Source organism: Erinaceus europaeus, chromosome 4 (genome assembly GCF_950295315.1).
Source record: "Erinaceus europaeus chromosome 4, mEriEur2.1, whole genome shotgun sequence".
In the NCBI taxonomy this organism is placed as follows: domain Eukaryota; kingdom Metazoa; phylum Chordata; class Mammalia; order Eulipotyphla; family Erinaceidae; genus Erinaceus; species Erinaceus europaeus.
In genome coordinates, this window is record NC_080165.1 from 95181847 (window position 1) to 95197572 (window position 15726).

The 15726-nt window shown below is 37.1% G+C and overlaps 1 protein-coding gene across 24 annotated transcripts in view; it reads left to right on the forward strand.

Annotated features, from left to right (window-relative positions):
* RBFOX2 (RNA binding fox-1 homolog 2) overlaps nucleotides 1–15726 on the forward strand; it is a 301357-nt gene that overhangs the window by 188637 nt on the left and 96994 nt on the right. The gene's annotated exons all lie outside the window — the stretch shown is intronic.

Sequence of the window (15726 nt, forward strand, 5' to 3'; positions counted from 1 at the left end):
CAGCAATAATAACCCAGGTGGCAATAAAAAATAAAAATAATAACAATAAAAGACTCGGTTGTTTGGTTCTTGGCTTCTTTCAATAGTTTTTCTTTTCCCTCCGTTTCTACCTTGAATAATATTTGTTTTTTCTGCCCCAGACTGTCTCTGGGGCTCTCTGCTAATACTACAAATCTACAGCTCCCAGTGGCCATTTTTTCCTTCTTATTTTTATTTTGGGGGGTGGGGGGACAGATAAAGATAGAGAGGAAGAGAGAAAGAGAGACCTGCAGACCCACTTCACTGCTCATGAAATGTCCCTTCTGCAAACAGGTAGTGAAGGCTCGAACCTAGGTCCTTATGCATGGTAATGTGTGCCCTTAACCAAGTGCGCCAATGCCCGGCATTCCTCTGTGTTTCTACTGTTGCATATTGTATCATACTCAGTTTGAAATTTCTCTGAACTACTGTTAAGAATTCCTTTCCTTCTACATTATATATCCCCATTCTCCTCCTCCCCAAACCCCACTCCTCTTCCTTCTCCTGAAACTTTACTTCCTCCTCCTCTTCCTCCTTTTTCATCCTCTTCTCCTTTTAATTCTCTTCTCTTAACCTCTACATTACTTTTATTCCCCTCCCTTCCAACCATCCAACATTCTATTATATATCAGGTCTTGGAAATGCATTTATCTTCATTTCAAAGTTCAGTATTCTTTTATCTATATTTCTCCAGGTAGTTAACACAAATGAAAATAATGACCTTTTAGAATCTCTCTCTTTTTAAAGATTTTTTTTCCCCCTCAAGGGTTATCGATGGGGCTCGGTTCCTGCACTTTGAATCCACTGCTCTCATGGCCATTTTTTATTATTATTTTTGAATAGGACAGAGAGAAATTGAGAGAAGTGGGGAAGATAGAGAGGGAGAAAGATAGATACTTGCAGATCTGCTTCACTGCTTTGTGAAGTGACCTTCCTGCAGGTGGGGAGCTGGGGGCTCGAACTGGGAATCCTTGAGTGGGTCCTTGTACTTTGTACTGTGTGCGCTTGACCCAGTGTGCCACCACCCAGCCCCCTAGAATATCATTTAAGGAAAATAGCAACATACCTACTCCTCCGGTATGATAGTTGAATGAAAACCAGTGGTAAGAGCAAGAAGAATTAAGCTTTAAAATGAACAGTTTCAAAACTGGGCTGAATGGAAGCAAGAAGAACAAATAAGGGAGGAAAAAGTACTGTTGCTAAGAAGATTTGGGAGACAGGAGAGGGGTAAGTCCAGAATACACTGAGAGTCCTAGTTAGTTGTTTTCTTTAAATTTTATATTCTCTGTAGCCATGTCTTTTATTACATTAGTAAGTGAATTAAGTCATCTTTACACATTTCTGAATAAAAAGTCTAAATAATATCTCTCATTAAACTCCTTGTTGCTTCCAAATAAATACTGGAAGCTCAAATAACTGCCTAACAAAAAAGTCAGTGCCTAAACACATAAAATACACTATTTTGAGCAGAAATTGAGACTACTTTCATCAGACCTGCATTTATCCAAAAAAGCATATGTTATGTATAAATGCAGCCAAGTCTCCTACACTGTCTTTATGTGCTCTGCAATATAGTTGATGTTCTTACATTGATCTAGATATTTTAGTCCAATTGTGTTGTATTATGTTATTGATTCTTATCTATTACATTTCTTAGCTAGGCAGATATGCATGGCTTTTTTATTATTATTAAGCTTCATTGTTTCTCTTATAACACAGCGGTTGTTGAAATATCCTTTCTGTTATTTTTATCCTTCTGACTTTTTTGAGTATGTTTAGAGCTGTGTAACTAATCAGAAATAAGGAGTTATACATCATGAGCATGAGAGATAATTAAAAAATTGAAAATAAGGGCCAGGGAGAATGTATAATGGTCATGCAAGCAGACTGTCATGCCTGCAGCTCTGAGGTCTATCTCAGGTTCAAACCCCTAAGCACCATAAGCCAGAGCTGAACAATACTCTGGTAAAAAGAAAAAGAAGAAAGAAAGAAAAAAAATCTTTAGAGACATAAAGAACATTTTAGGAAGTATGCTATTTTTGAGCTAGTGAAAGTTTCAAGAAATTAAAGTAGGTAAATATTGTAGAGCAGAAGTTTTTTTAAATGATTGGAGGTGGGGTTGGGCGGTGGCACAGCTGGTTAAGCATACTTGGCTCAAAGCACAAGGACCAACCTAAGGATCCCGGTTTGAGCTCCTGTCTCCCCACCTGCAGGGGAGTCACTTCACAGGAGGTGAAGCAGGTCTGCAGGTGTCTATCTTTCTCTCCCACTCTCTGTCTTCCCCTCCTCTCTCCATTTCTCTCTGTCCTATCTAACAATGAACGACAACAATAACGATAATAACCACAACAAGGCTACAACAAGGGCAACAAAAGGGGGGAAAATGGCCTCCAGGAGCAGTGGATTCATGGTGCAGGCACTGAGCCCCAGCAATAACCCTGGAGGCAAAAAAAAAAAAAAAAAAAAGATTAGGGCGGCAGGGGTTGATAGCATAATGGTTATGCAAAGAGGCTCTTAAGCCTGAGGCTCTGAAGTCCCAGGTTCAGTCCCCCACACCACCTGAAGTCAGAGCTGAGCAGTGCTCTGGTAAAATAAATAAATAAATAAATAAATATTGGGAAACACTAATTTAAAGTCTCTAATTTGCTCTGTGATTAAAAGCATTTCTGACTTGTTAAATCTGCAATCGAAGTATGTCACTAGATCTTGTTCATATTAAGATATATGAGATAAAGACTGTTCTTTCAGAGATCATGTTTGCCATTTGTTACTAAAACATACAGGATGAACTGGGAGGAAGTTTAGGCATGAACAAAAAGAGACAACATATTCTTGACCCAGGTTTTCCCTTGAGAATTTGAAGCCTGGTTGGTTTAACCACCTGTTTAATAAAAAATACAAAAATTACATATACATAATACATAGTTCTCTCTCTTAGTGGACTAAGCTCTAAGACTATTAGAATGTAAGACTATTAGAATGTTGGGGATGTATTAGTTCTTATCAGCAGGGTCCTGATTTGCAAAGTTTGTATTGAGGCTACAATTTGGATCTCTGTTTGTCTGAGCCCTTAGGAGACAAGAGAATTAGAGTTTTTATGGAGTAAGGTAAGGGCTAGAAATGGAAGTAAAGGACCTTTAATCAAAGAGAGACATATTCAAAAGAATAAAGTTAGGAAGTGATCTTGAGTGAAGTACTTAAGCTAGAGTTACTTGCCAAAGCAAAATAGGAATGTTGAATATAACAGTACCTTAAAGAAGGAATAATCTAATTGTCTAGTTAACTCTGTTAATTTTTGGACCAGCCATTTCTTAATCTTTATCATTGGGTCTTCAGCCTCATTGAAAATCTAAAGAAAACATGAACTATGTCCTCAAAATAATGCAAATATTTATAATAATTAATTGAATTGTTTTGGTTTAATTATTTAACAGATTTAATTAGTCTAAGCATTTCATTATTGAAATAGAGCCTACTCTGTAGACTACTGAAAAAAGCTTAACTTTGAAAATTGATGACAAATGGTTTACCCATTTCTGGTCTTTATATATCATTAATATCTGTATTACCCTTATTTTGTAAAAATAAACTTCTCAGAGCCTGGGATATAGCTTATCGGGCAGAACAGATGCCTTGTCATTATCCATACTGTAGTTACCTTTTTAAAGTTAAAAATCAACACATTTGGAAATTTAATACAGTCCACAGTCCTTCATCTGAAACCCCTGTGGCCTGACCTATCATAATTTGAAATATTTTGGATTTTTAGAAAAAAAATGTAATACTTTTTATTAGAGTAGCACCACTATTTGAGTTATGGACAACACCATGTAATTGTACTAATTTATATATTTGCAATTAAATATACAAATTTTGAATCTTTACCCACATTGTGGTATTTTAGGTTATATTTTATCAATAAATGAATCCTTCACCACCCCAAAGAAAAGTGTTGGGAGGTGGGATGGAGTGAAGATACCATTTTCAAAATTTTTGGAACTTAGAATTATTCATTAGGAATCTTGGACTTCTAACAATAGGCCAAGTTGAATTGGAGTTAAGACTACTATTACGAACTCCCTCACAGCACTTCAACTGCTGAGGTGGTTCTCTAGACCTCCATTTGCCAACAGAGACAGTTTCCAGTATGAAAACAAAATCAGCTATTGGTTTAGGCCTGTTATATGGTGCTGATTTTAAAAAATTGCAGGATTCATATTAGGGTTTTAGGCTTAATCCTGTAAGGATCAGATTTACTTTCATCTTATTTAGCGAAAAATCCCTCTTTAATCTTGTTAATTATGCCAGACCATTTTTCTAAGGGCCAGAGTATATATATAGTATATGTCAGAGCCGTTGTCCCACAGTTATTTTTCTGTCTGTAAAAGGAGATAGTTGGTTTTTTGTTTTTGTTTTTCTTTTAAGAATCATTGAGTCATTCATACTTCTCCCAAGTCGCCTTGCTCTTGTATGGGTGACATACAAGAGCTGTATATTTTTACAGCTGTATATTTTTACATGTAAGACTAAAGTAAATCAGCTGTATATTTTTACATGTAAGACTAAAGTAAATCTTGGCAAGGTTTTCTTTAGAGGGAATCTTGTCTTGATCTTGATGTCCTGAGAAGACATATAGGACTCTTTAGAAGAGAAGATGTTATTTAAATTTAGAGACTCTTTGTATGAAAATGTCAGTTGGACTAGTTAATTGTAATTGAAAACTGCTTTAAGATAGTTGACTAGAGCGGTCAGTTCAGATCTTCATATTAACATGTATTTTGTGCCTAGCAAAAATTGGTCTATGTTTGGTCTTGACTCTCTTGTGGCTTACATTTTAGTTAGCAGAATATAACAGATTTGTATATTTTGTTCAACATCTTTCTTTTTTAAGGATTATTACTAATGGCTGTAATTCCCCAAACAGTCAAAATAATAGATCCTTACTAGCCATGGTTTTCCCCCCTTATTTCTACTTTTGTAATCAGATCAAATGATTTATTGCTTGATTCAGCAACTAGTAAATCTATGCCAAAATATCTCTTGAGGGCACCTGTAATTCTCTCTAGCTACTATGTGGTTGTTAGTGTGTGTGTGTGTGTGTGTGTGTGTGTGTGTGTGTGTGTGTATGATGTTTGCGGGGTTTTTGCCTCCAGGGTTATTGCTGGGGCTCAGTGTCTGCACCATGAATCCACTACTCCTGGATGCTATTTTTTTTCCCTTTTGTTGCCCTTGTTGTTTTATCATTGTTGTGGTTATTATTATTTTTGTTATCGATGTTGCTGTTGGATAGGACAGAGAGAAATGGAGAGAGATGGGGAAGACAGTGAGAGGGAGAGAAAGATAGACACCTGCAGACATGCTTCACCACTTGTGAAGTAACCCCCCTGCAGATGGGGAACCGGGGGCTCAAACTGGGATCATTATGCTGGTCTTGTGCTTAACCCACTGTACCACTGCCCAACTCCCCCCCCCCCATTTGTTGTTTTTAATTAACTTGGTAATATTTCACAGTTTTGACTTGGAGTGCCTGGTAGATACCTTAAACTGCTTAAATATAATGATTTTATGTTGTGAGAGGGTAGTCCTGTTAGACTCTAATAATCCTATGTTGGTTTCACTTATGGCAATTACACAGTGATTCCTAGATATAAAAGATACAGTTAACCATTACATTGTGAATTAAAATAAAGCTGGCCTTATTTGGCTACCCTTTAATCTTTCCAAAAGAAATGAGTATATATCTTTATGTCTGTGTGCTTATGAATGTTTTCTTTCATATTTATCTAAAAGGGATATTCTTTTGTTCAACTAGAGATGAGCCTTCATTATTGGAAGTACTGTAAGGATGTTATTATGTTTCTTAATAATATCAAATTATATAGGTGTAAAATTCTTAGGGTTAAGAACTCACTTTTGGTGATGGGGTGATTGTGTATGTGCATGCTTTGTCAAAAGTTAAGGAGGGCCACCTTTGATTTCTAATCCACTTTTGGGGAAGCTCCATATCAGGGCTGCACAGAGACATTGAGTAAAACAGCTCCTTTATCATAAAGAGAATTTTAATTTAAAAAATGTTCTTGCATCGTGAGCAGAGTAAGCAACAGCCAGCTACACTGGGCAAGTATCTCCTTCTAACCACATTACCGGTAATTGCTGCATTAAATCAAAATCAGAAGAGATTATAGGTCTGAATAGAGCAAGGGGCTGGTGCCAACTCTAGGATTCCCACACTGCTGCATTTCTGCTATCTGAGCCCTGACCCTGTCCCCAGCAGAGATGAGAGTCATGCGATGCCTGCTGTTCATCTGTAAGGTACAAACTGGTGGGCACAGGCCAAGGAGAAAGGCAGTTACACATTCAAGACCCCATAGTCTTTTAGTTGGGTTTTTATTTTGAACAGAAGAGGATAGGTTTTCATCTTCTTTTTGGTACTATTAGTTAGAAAGAAAGAATTTGCTGTTACTTGCTTTGCAGTTGAAGAAAGTTGCTGTTCTCTACTACTATCCAAATTAGAATCTTCTTGGTCAAGCATGGTCTATTCACTTGGTTGAGTAATTCCTTCAATGTATTGTCATATGCTGGGTATGTGTAAGAGTTTCCTATCTTCTTTTCTGCCTTTTCCTCCCAATACAAATACATAGCTCTTTGTCTACTTTCTGCTTCCTCTGGAGGCTCCGTACTCCTCAGGCAGAGATATTTCTTCACGAATCAAAACAGTTCTGAATTTCTGCTCAATGTCCTTATTGAAGATGATGGTGACAGTGGCAGTGACAATATAGGAGCTATAGTTTATAGTAGGTCATGCCTGTTCATATGTTGACTGGTTTAATCAACATATCTACCCTACAGGGTAGCATTATTATTCCTTTTTCAAAAAATTTTTTTTCAGATCAAAGACATTAGAGCAGACAGATGTTAAATAGTGATTTTCACAGTTACAGAGCCAGGAAGTGATGGACACTTGATTCCAAGTAGTTTGACTTCAAAACCCTGGGATTCTTTTTTTTTTTTTTATCTTTATTTATTTACCAGATAGAGACAGCCAGAAATTGAAAGGGAAAAGGGAGAGAGACAAAGAGATACCTATAGCACTGCTTCACTACATGCAAAACTTTCCCCCTTTAGGTGGGGACAGGGGCTTGAACCCTAGTCCTTGTAACATATGTGTTCAACCAGGTTCACCACCACTCGACCTCATAACCCTGGATATGTCACCATTTGTTCAGTTTTCTGTTGATGGACAGTAGATTAATAAGATGGACAAGTGCACCATGTATACATGGGGCTAGAAGCCTTGATAATCAGGGGTATTGATTCTTCTCAATCTTATCTCTAGAACCAGTGTAATCACAACTAAAATCCAAGCAAGATTTATTGAGAATTAGCAAGCCAATTTAAAAAAAGTATTTTCCATTTTATTTTTAGTGTTAATTATTTTGGATAGAGACAGAGAAATTAAGAAGGAAGGGGAGATAGAGAAAGAGATAGAGAGAGACACCTGCAGCACTGCTTCACCGTTCATGTTGCTTCCCCCTTGCAAATGGGGACCAGGAGATTGAATCCAGGTCTTTCTATATTGTAATCTGTGCACTTTACCAGTTATGCCACCACCCAGCTCCAACATGCTAATTCTAAAATTCATAAAGAAATACCCAAGATCTACACTAGTTGAAACAAGTTTGAAAAAAAGGAAAGAAAGGGGTAAGGGAGGAAGCCAAAATGAGGGGTTAACACACTTGATTTCAGAGTACTCAAACTAAGAATGTGGTAAGTCATTGATTGTCAGAGAAATGCAAATAAAGACAACAATGAGATACCACTTCACTCCTGTGAGAATGTCATACATCAAAAAAAGTAGCAGCAGCAAATGCTGGAGAGGTTGTGGGGACAACAGAACCCTCCTGCACTACAGGTGGGAATGTAAATTGGTCCAACCCCTGTAGAGAGCAGTCTGGAAAACTCTCAGAAGGCTAGACTCTGCAATCCTCTCCTGGGGGTATATCCTAAGGAACCAAATACACCCATCCAAAAAGATTTATGTATACCTATGTTCATAGCAGCATAACTTGTAATAGCCAAAACCTGGAAGCAACCCAGGTGTCCAGCAACAGAAGAGTGGCTGGGAAAGTTGTGGTATGTGGTATACATACACAATGGAATATTACTCAGCTATTAAAAATGATGAATTCACCTTCTTCACCTCATCTTGGATGGAGCTTGAAAGAATCATGTTAAGTGAGATAAGTCAGAGAAGGATGAATATGGGTTGGCTGTAATGATAGATAGAAGTTGATAAATAAAAACAGAAAGGGGAAACAAAGCAGAACTCGGACTGGGTTGGGTGTAGTCCACCAAAATAAAGGACTTGTAGGGTGGGGATGGTGAGGCTTTCAGGTCCTGGTATATGATGGTAGAGTAAGATCTGGTCTGGCAGTGATTGTGTTTTACAGAAAACTGAGAAATCCTCCACGTGTACCAGTAGTTGTATTTACTATACATGATTAATCCCCCAATTTGAAAAAAAAAAAAAGTAGTACTGGTGTCAATATTGAGTTATACCTCTTAATGTTAATACTATGAAATGTATTAGTTTTTGCTGAATAACAAACCTCCCTAAAACGTAGAGGTTTAAATCAGTGTTCATTTATACACTTGCAGTTCTGTGGGTCTGGAATTTGTTGTACTATTTTTCTAGTCTGGGGTTGGTCAGGTCAGATGATCCATTTTCCTGTCTGACAGTTGGCAAACTTACTGGTCTAGTAGACTTAACTGAAATTCATCTCTATTCTACTTTGATTTTCATCTCTCCTTTACTTCTTCCCAGTTCTTTACAGTCTCAGGGTTCCATTAGTAGCAAGAGGACAAGTAGCTGTCAAGTCTCTGTCAACATCACATTTACAAATGTTTTAGCAGCCAGTGCAAGTCATAGAGCCAGGAACATATTCAAGGAGTGGAAGGAAACTTCCACTCTTGATGGAGGGGTGTGAAATGTTGTGACCATATATATAACCTACCAAGATATGATTTAGGTGAGCTAAAAGTTTTTGTGGAATAAAAAGCATTCTGTTTTGTAAGATATTGCACATGGAATCAATTGTAAATATAGTTTTCTAACAATGTTAGAATATTTAGAATGGTTTTCTGCTGTGAAAGTTATGTCTTTACCCTTGCCCTTTGTGTATATCTTTCTGAATTTTTAAAAATATTTATTTATTACCTTTTGTTGCCCTTGTTGTTTTATTCTTGTAGTTATTACTGTTGTCATCATTGCTGAATAGGATAGAGAGAAATGGAGAGAGGAGGGGAAGACAGAGTGGGAGAAAAAGATAGACACCTGCAGACCTGCTTCATCTCCTGTAAAGTCACTCCCCTGCAAGTGGGGAGCCAGGAGCTCAAACCAGGATCTTTAGGCTGGTCCTTGTGCTTTGAGCCATGTGCACTTAACCCACTGTGCTACCGCCCAACTCCCATCTTTTTGAATTTAAAGTAGATGTTTACCACATTTTACTTCTTAGTTGTACTTAGAAGTAAAAGCCTTTTATAACAAAAACACTAATTCTTGTTATCAGAGTTCTATGCTCTATCCAAATAGAAGTACATATTTCAATCTCACCATGACTTTCCTGTTTGTTTTTCATACTTCCCTCTGTACACTTTTGTGTCATGTAAAGAAATATATCTGTACTTAACTGTATTTGCTGTACTTTGATAGGTAAAATTCAATAATCCTCACAGTATGTTATGACCTTATGACTTTTATTTGAATACATTTGAAAAGGATTTTGGATTTTTTTTTTTTTTGCATATTACTTATCTGTCTGCTTTGGTGTAAGCACCTGAAGTATGGCTTTATGTTGTGCTATGTTATACATTGGAAATGCTGTTCCACCACTTTAAAAAATCCCACCACTCACCCCAATCCATCCAGGACACTACTCGTTTTTTTCATAATCCTTTCCAACCACTGTTTGCTTCTGAATTGCACCTTGTTCCCTTTACTCTGAATAATTTTAAGGTGGTGGGGGCCAGGTGGTGGCACATCTGGTTAAACACTTAGTACTATGCTCAAGGACCCAGGTTCAGTCTCCCACTCCCCATTTGCAGCGGAGACGATTCATGAGTGATGAAGCAGGTCTGCATGTGTTTATCGTTCTCTCTCCTTCTCTATCTCCCCCCTCCTCCAATTTCTCTTTGTTCTATGGAATGAAACAGAGAAGGGAGAGAAAAACAATAAATGACTGCCAAGAACAGTGGATTTGTATGATAGCCCTGGAGGGGAAAAAAAAAAATTTAAGGTAGCAGTGGTGGTGGCTGCATTAGTAATTGCCTTAATTTTCTCCCAAGCTACTTTGGGTATGGTATAGTATTTTCCTATTTACTTTTTTCTAATTTCTTTGCCTGATGATTTGTTCTTTTTTTAAAAAATTTTTATTGGGGAATTAATGTTTTACATTCAACAGTAAGTAAAATAGTTTGTACATGCATAACATTCCCCAGTTTCCCATATAACAATGCAACCCCCACTAGGTCCTCTGAATCCATCTTGGACCTGTATTCTCCCCACCCACCCACCCCAGAGTCTCTTACTTTGGTGAGATATGCCAATTCCATTTCAGGTTCTACTTGTGTTTTCTTTTCTGATCTTGTTTTTCAACTTCTGCCTGAGAGTGAGATCATCCCATATTCATCCTTCTGTTTCCGACTTATTTCACTCAACATGATTTTTTCAAGGTCCATCCAAGATCGGCTGAAAACGGTGAAGTCACCATTTTTTACAGCTGAGTAGTATTCCATTGTGTATATATACCACAACTTGCTCAGCCACTAATCTGTTGTTGGACACCTGGGTTGCTTCCAGGTTTTGTCTAGTACAAATTGTGCTGCCAAGAACATATGTGTACACAGGTCTTTTTGGATGGATGTGTTGGGTTCCTTAGGATATATCCCCAGGAGAGGAATTGCAGGATCACAGGGTAGGTCCATTTCTAGCCTTCTGAGAGTTCTCCAGACTGTTCTCCACAGGTTGGACCAATTTACATTCCCACCAGCAGTGTAGGAGGGTTCCTTTGACCCCACACGCTCTCCAGCATTTGCTGCTGTTACCTTTTCTGATGTATGACATTCTCACAGGAGTAAAGTGGTATCTCGTTATTGTCTTTATTTGCATTTCTCTGACAATCAGAGACTTGGAGCATTTGGGTAAGGTATAGTATTTTGCTATACTTTGGGTATGGTATAGTATTTTGCTATTTACTTTTTTCTAATTTCTTTGCCTGATGGTTTGTTCTTTAAGAGCCTTTTCTGTTCCTGCTACTTCATATAGTGTTGGGACTATCCTGGTTGGTTGAATGAATTAATACACTCTGAAAGAGTAAATTAAAGATGGTCTGTGTGGTGATTATTTTACTGTGTGATGATTATTTCATGTATTATCTGATTTATAGTTTCAGACCTTCCTTTTTCATATACTGATGGCCATATACTATGTAAAATATGTTGGTTTAATTCTTTGCTGGAAACAAAGATAAACACACAGGTCCTGCCCTTGAATAAATCATATAATAAATAAACATGCCAGAAAGCATAAAAAATGCTAAGTTCTTTAAGTCAGCCAGAGATAAGTTACTATGTAAGTTTAGAAAGAATAGAAACAACTTTATCAGGAAGTAAGCAGGAAGAGTCTTCTAGAGCAGATGGCAGTTAAGGTGGGTCTTTTGAAGGCGACCAAGTTTAAATATATGAATTTTTTGAAGTGAGTAAGAAAACAGTATGATCAAATTATAGACCAAAAATTCTGCTTCTGGCTGGGAGTATGGATCGACCTGTCAATGCCCATGTTCAGCAGGGAAGCAATTACAGAAGCCAGACCTTCCACCTTCTGCATCCCACAATGACCTTGGGTCCATACTCCCAGAGGGTTAAAGAATAGGAAAAGCTATCAGGGGAGGGGATGGGATACGGAGTTCTGGTGGTGGAATTATGTGGAGTTGTACCCCTCTTATCCTATGGTTTTGTCTTTGTTTTCTTTTTATAAATAAAATAAAATAATTCTGCTTCTTAGAGGCAAAAGTGGGTAAATGAATGAATGCACAATTATTGGCACTTAAAAAAGCAAAAATAGTGGTCCGGGAGGTGGCACAGTGGATAAAGCGTTCAACTCTCAAGCATGAGGTCCTGAGTTCAGTCCCCAGTAGCACATGTACCAGAGTGATGGCTGGTTCTATCTCTCTCTTCCTATCTTTCTCATAAATAAATAAATAAATAAAATCTTTTTTAAAAAAAAGCAAAAATATCCCAAAATACCTTACTGTCAAAGTTAGTTTAAAAATTATGTAAAGGCACTGTGTCTATTTGTTTCTGAATTTAACAATTTTACTGCTGTCCTGCTGATACTATGAAAACAGCTCTCAAAACCTCTCTTAATCCTATACTTGCTAAATTCAGCCATCTTTTCTAAATTCTCATTTTCTTTAACTTTCCTGTATTCCTCCTTGTCTTTGTGTTATACTCACCTCTGGTATCAATTTATAAAATAGTTCCCTTAGTATAACGGACATAAGATGTAAGAAAAGTAACTGATGACCTCTGTATCCTGACTTTTATGAGCAGTGCATGATCCTGGTTAATCTTTTTATCCTTTGTTGCTATTTCTGACTTCTAGAAGTGAGTATTCCTTAAGGTTCTAATTTCAGCTCTTTGCCTTCTAATTGTCTCCTTCTAATTGTTTCATTCTGTCCCTACCTGCTTTCTTCCACTTGCTCCTTTCTCTCTCTCTTTTTCTTTTTACTCAAGTACATGGCTAATGTTTAATAAATTCTGTGAACTAAATCAATGTGACAGAGAACTCTCAACCACATTTTAGCTTTGGTCATTCCTCCTATTCTCCTCTTGGGTTTTCATTTCTAACTCTGGCCATCTTTTTTTCCAGTGTTGTTGTTGTTGTTGATTTAATAATGATCAACAAGATTGTGGGATAAGAGAGTTATAATTCCACACAATTTCCACCACCAGAGATCCACATCTCATCCTCTATTTGAAGCCTCCCTATTCTTTATCCCTCTGTGAGTATGGACCAAAGATCTTTGTGGGATGCAGAAGGTGGGAGATCTGGCTTCTGTAATTGCTTCTCCTCTCTTTAAAGGCTGCTATGTAATGTATATCCCTAAGTGCTTGTTAGACACTCTATTGATTGTCTTGCCGTAACTTCAAACCAGTTCATGCTTCTGATATCTCTGTTTTACCAATATTGTTCTATTCTGTGTATGTGTGTGTGTGTTGCTAGGGCCTAGAGACTTCCTTCCTTCCTTCCTTCCTTCCTTCCTTCCTTCCTTCCTTCCTTCCTTCCTTCCTTCCTTCCTTCCTTCCTTCCTTCCTTTCTTTCGACAGAGAGAAGTTGAGAAGGAGAGGCGCGCTTCCCCTCTTTAAAAAAAAAAAAAATCGGGTTAAGCGCAGATGGTGCAAAGCGCAAGGACTGGCGTAAGGACCCCGGTTCAAACCCCCAAGAGAGTCGCTTCACAAGCAGTGAAGCAGGTATGCAGGTGTCTATCTTTCTCTCCCCCTCTCTGTCTCCATTTCTCTCTGTCCTATCCAACAACAACGACATCAATAATGAATACAACAATAAAACAGCAAGGGCAACAAAAGGGAATAAATAAATGAATAATAAATAAATTTTTAAAAAATATCAAAGGTCTGAAACATTTATATCTTAGAATCCTAGACCCACCATAATGATTCTAAACAACTTATGATTTGTTACTTTTACCTACAGTTAAGTTGACTGATCCCTAAGTCTTGCATACTTTAAGAAATGTATTTTGTCTGCACACACACACATACACACACACAATCTCTTGAACACTCTTGGATGGATTATGTCAGGCAAAAGGAAATGAAAAACAAGAATGAGAGACCAACAAAGAAAAGAATTTCATATCTTCTGGCTACATAATGTAGTACATAATTCTTGAGATCCTTAAGGCAGTAGATGGTACAGATTATACGGCATTACTTACCGCCAACCATGCATGTGGCGTGGAGCTGAGAATAGTAAATTATCTACTTAATCCTTAGCAAATCACTGATGTCATAAATTTCAAGATAACTTCTAAATGCCATATTTTTAAATGCCATTTGTTATATTTCTTCTTGATCATTGCATTCTATTTAACTGATATGTTCTAGGTGGGTCAAGTGTTTAAAATTATGGTCTGCATGTTTCTGCTAATAAGATATATAGAAATGTGTATGTGGGGAAAACTTGTGGGGGTGGAGCGATATCACAATGGTAACATTACAGACTTATATGCCTGAAGCCTCAGAGTTTCACAGGTTCAGTCTCCAGCATCACCATATATATAAGGAAGTCAAACAATGCTTGATTCTCTCATGAAAATAAAGTTTATCTTCATATTTCTAGGTGACCAGTGTACAAGACTTTAACACTTATGCTATAAAAGTGTTAACTCTGCATAATGGATACTTTTTTCAAATATTATAACTTAACTTGGTCAACAAATAACTTATCTTGGAGAATTGGTCATTTTTTATATCTGGAATTTTTATTTGATTGTGAGATCAGATAAAATAGGTGAAACTTAAAGGGAGCACTCAGTCCATCCTAAAGGAGGAAAATTCTCAGTAATGTCTGAGACAAAATTATTTTCATTTTTGGTTTCTGTTTTTAAATCACTCTAAAACTAGGAAAAAATAAAGTTGAAACAGTGGTATTAGACTTTTGATCCATAGACTCCCATTCTATTAATAGCCTACAGAAAGACGATATGTAAAGTTCAGATAATGTTTGTTAAGGTGAAAGGTGAACAAAGGAGGACTTCATAGCCTTAATGACATTGAAATGTCCATTAAAAGCACCTTTTAAAAATAGTACTTCATATACAACATTGTTTCAGTTTGTGTTGTAGGATTGTATTAATTTTTGGTTTTACCAATGTATTTCACAAGCTGTACTACTTTCTACTTTCACAAACTGTACAGTCTGCCACCATAGAGATGTGTGTACTAATTTCTCCAGTACTTAGAACAATACCTCATTTATAGCCTTCAGTAATGTTTTATAATTACAATGAATTGATCTGTCAATGTTCCTCATGTGTATGTAAACTCTGTACCAGTAAACTATAAAGATAATCTAGTATGCTATAGTGACCCTCCTAATCTCTTAGACTGATTTGAGGTCACTGGTTAGTCAGGAGAACTACTGGAGATGTGCTAAGGCCAATTTGACTCTTAAAAGCCAAATTCTTTTGAAAAATCCTAAAATAATAAATTACAATGACTATAAAAGGCAAATTACACTGGTGGCAGGGCCTGATAATATATACACTGTAACAAATAACTTAGAGTTGCACTTAATACTAATGGCTTAATCTTACTAAAGCATATTAATAGCATTACTAACCCTCTGAGGTTAGGAAGACTCTAGAGCTGATTTAAAGTTAATTGTTTTGGAGTTTTGAATCTTTGCCCCAAGTAGAGTATTTCTTAGGAGCAGTAGTTACAAATGGCATATCTCTTGCTCAGTACTATTTTCCACTTTCTGCTCACTTTATGTCCTATTTTCTAAGAATTACTTAACAGTTCTCTGGTTTTAGATGGGCCACTTAGGGTCTGCAAGCCAACTCAGTAACCTGCAGAGCTTTGTCAGACTGACTTCACACCTGTTCCTGTTTGTTACTGCTTTTAATA